The sequence below is a fragment of the Aulonocara stuartgranti genome, assembly GCF_965226115.1.
Source record: "Aulonocara stuartgranti genome assembly, chromosome: 7".
Classification (NCBI taxonomy): domain Eukaryota; kingdom Metazoa; phylum Chordata; class Actinopteri; order Cichliformes; family Cichlidae; genus Aulonocara; species Aulonocara stuartgranti.
The window spans coordinates 8,965,300-8,968,883 of record NC_138945.1 but is presented as its reverse complement, the minus strand read 5'-3'; the positions used below and the strand labels follow the sequence as shown (position 1 = coordinate 8,968,883).

Genomic DNA, 3,584 nt, shown 5'->3' with positions numbered 1-3,584 from the left:
ATTTCAAAATTTCTAGTTCAGATCAAACTTATTGTTCTGATTAAGGAAACAGTAAATCTGGCCACATTATTGTCCCGATCCTCCAATTTTCCCTTTCCAATGTGACTAAATAAAATTAAATTTTTTTTTAAATAAAAGCAGTTGCACACCCAGATATTTCTTACAGTAAAAATCCTCCAACAACCTTTCAAAAGAAATTTTTTTGTCTTTCCTCAATTTTGAGACCAACTGAACCCACAAACCTGAAGCTGCAGACCCCAAACTAACCAAATTTAATGTTTCCTTAATCAGCACAGTAATTTTTAAGTCTTTATGTGTTATGTTTACTCACAGTTTTGATGCTTGCTTCTTCGACTTGATCCACGATTAGCTCTGCACCATCGCTCTGCTGTTTTCTCTCTCCTCATGCTTCTCCTTCGTGCGTCCTGTCCTCAAATATAATCCAACCTGCCTCCTTGTTTCCTCCTTGACTTGTATTCGCAAAATTTCCAGTTAAATTAAGAGTAATCCAGAAAAGTTTTCCTGCTTCAAAAGCTCTTCCAGTTGCCTGTCTTCTTGTCCTCCTTCAAATGTGCAGTTTATATATTTGTATTTATTTGACTTCATATTGCCATGACAACATAACACAGAGCATCATGGTAGATTAAAGCAGGTGGTTCTGTCCGCTACAGAAATGCTGATAAACTCAATTTATTTGAGTTGTCTTAACTTAGAAAAACTAAGTAAGATGGAAGTTTTTCTTCTCAGTGTGGAAAGATGAAAGATGTGTTTTGAAAATGCCACGTCACTACCGTCCTCCTCCCTAGCACGGATCAGTCCGCATGTTCATGGTGCCAGCATTTTTTATGGAATATGTTGAGCAAACCTAGAAAAGCGTCAGCTCAAGGGATTATTGTTGTCATTGCTGTGGATCTTTACCTGATACACTGACTTGGTGAGTAAATGTTTACTCTTATTCAAACAAATTTTGTGGCTTCTCTTAGTTTAGCACCAGGTTTATAATCGTGCTAGCTAGTTAGTGTTAGCCTAGCGTTGCTGCTGCGGCTGGGCTCATGTTACTTAAAAATTAACACCACAGCCTTAAAAACCTTATATAAAAATATGTCTGTGAAATTTTCTGTTGATTGTTTGAAATAAAAAAGTGAGATAAGAGCCCAGACAAAATTCTTCGGGGGGGTGAAAACAATAAGCCAAGAGTTAGCTGTGCTTGCGGACTCTTATCAAGCCTTGACCTCCCGGTCAGCTATCGCGCTGGTGGGTAACAGAGCTCTCCGAAAACGTGGAAGCACTTTTGCAAATATGTGATATTTTGATAAATTAAGTAGATATTTGAGCATTACACAGCTACATTCTCCACTGAAAATATCTTAAAAGGTTATTTTGTGACCCAGAAAGGGTAATCTAGGGGAAAGGAGGATCGCATATGTCGGCCATGGTTGTCGGAGCCTGTGCGTACTTGTAAGCTCGCCAATGGCGGAGGAGCGCGGCTTATTGCTTTTTCTGGGTCACAAAATCAACTTTTAAGATATTTTCAGGCGAGAATGTAGCTGTCGAAAGTTCAAATATCTGCTCGATTTATCAAGACATCACATATTTGCAAAAATGCCCCGACGTTTTCTGAGATGTCTATTTTTTTCATGCTTTGTGGCACCTTGAACATCTGTGGCATCTATTAATGTCAAATCTAGCCTTTATTTAACAACATAAGCAAACTCTATGTTACAATGATTGCACAGCCATTAAGGATCAAATCGGTTTCTGAAAAATGTTCTGTTTTTTCTCCCTCTGCTTGCTTCTTACTGTCTTTGAGGCTCGGGACCAGCACTCCTGCTGTTGGACAGAAAGACATCAACTCAGTGGTAAGTATTTTGGTTTTCCAATATATTAGCAACTGTCAGTGACATTTATATTATTCAGGCTGAACTTTAAGCATACTTTAGATCAGCCTGTTTTACTTATTGTTTTACTTCTTTTTTGGTTTGGGGAAGTTGTTTCTTTACTGATCTTTTCCTGTCTTCTGTTATTAGACTTGAGATATGACTGCACTAGGCTGTTGCTGGTGACTCCAGTTAATTCTACAAGACATGCTGTGTAAGTAAACAAACAACAACAGTTTGGTCTGCATTTCTTGAAAGATCACATCCCCCAAACTTAGTTTAGAGGGTCTACACTGAATATAGTGAAGTCTGCAAATTTTCTAACAGCAAAATTTGTTTTGTGCCCAAATCATTTTGCACATCATTAGAATGAAAGTTATTGGCCATGTTTGCATAGCCCTTTTTAAAATGATGCTTTCATGACATTATTGTGTGTCGGGTGGGGGTCAGGACTATCCAGACTGACAATTGGGACATTGAATGTCACCTCTCCAGTGGGGAAGGAGCCTGAGATTGTCCAAATTGGAGTCTGTTTTATACCAAATGCAGAAAAAAATGTTTTAAGAAAGCAATTCAGCAGTTCATGTTCCAAAAAATATGATTGTTTGCTTGCAGGACACCAGGAGAGATGAGTCCTCCGTCACAGATGGTGTGGTCAGTGAAGATGGTCGCCTGCAGGTTCAAGCTCACTGCATCTCCAACCCACATCCACTGCCACTGTACTTAAGGGAAGTTAAAGACTTTCTTCTGCACCTACATTTGGATCACCTCGATCCATGATAGTCATTCAGGCAGTAATGCCTGGACTGGAAACAAGCCATCCTTAAAACATTACAACATTCCAGCTCATGTGTTGGAATGCAAAACAAATGTGTTGTTTAAATTAGAGACTGCACTTGTGACAGAACAACAAATATTTTATTTTGATTATATAAGTAATGTAAGTACAAAACAAACTTGTGGTAGGCCTAAACTTATTTTCAGAATAATTACATCTGCGACCTTGTTTCATTGTAAGATTATAACAGTGATGGCAATATAATTGTTTGTTGTTCAGCAGAACAGTGTCCAGTATGTTGGCTGTTATACTTTGTTGTGTTTGAAAATAAAAGTTGGTCTGATTTTAACATCATTACAAAAAGTGTTGTTAATTATTTTTAATCATATTCAGGTTACCACAAATTGTTTTTTCATTTAGTTGAACTTGAAATGTTTGTCAGTAAGTAAACAATTAGCACTGTACAGTCAGAAATATCAAGTTATTCTTAATACTGCAGACTTGCACTGTATAAGTTGTCCTAACAGTCATCTTAAGTAAGCTTTACTTAGTTTTTTTGAGGCAATGAGTTTCCTTAATTTTTTTGAGTTCTGGGAACTAACAAGGCTTTACAGTGTACTCAAAATGAGTAAGTTGCCCTAACTTGGTCAACTTACGTAAACTTGATCCAATTTTCTTGAGTTCTGGGAACAAATGAGCTTGTACAGAGTACTCAAAATAAATAAGTTGTCCTAATTTAGTCATTTTTAGCTAAGCTTTACTCAATTTTTTTGAGGCAACGAGTTTCCTCAATTATTTTGAGTTCTAACTAATTCGATTTTACAGTGTGTAAGAGCAGGAATTTAACTACAAACCCTCATAGTTCCCGTCAGTATCATTCATTCTGCTCTGCCTCAATGGTCACAGTGGCTAGTTTAAGTACGTTTGCC

General features: G+C 37.4%; 1 long non-coding RNA gene across 2 annotated transcripts; it reads left to right on the top strand.

Annotated features, from left to right (window-relative positions):
* Positions 1-763: 763 nt before the first annotated feature.
* On the top strand, positions 764-3,025 carry LOC309710544. 2 transcript variants are annotated; one of them, XR_014277737.1, is made up of 4 exons: positions 764-934; positions 1,811-1,859; positions 2,028-2,091; positions 2,493-3,025. It is a non-coding gene; the product is annotated as an uncharacterized lncRNA (long non-coding RNA). The 2 variants fall into 2 exon arrangements; XR_014277738.1 differs by lacking the exon at positions 764-934 and having other exon boundaries at positions 972-1,859.
* Positions 3,026-3,584: the final 559 nt, after the last annotated feature.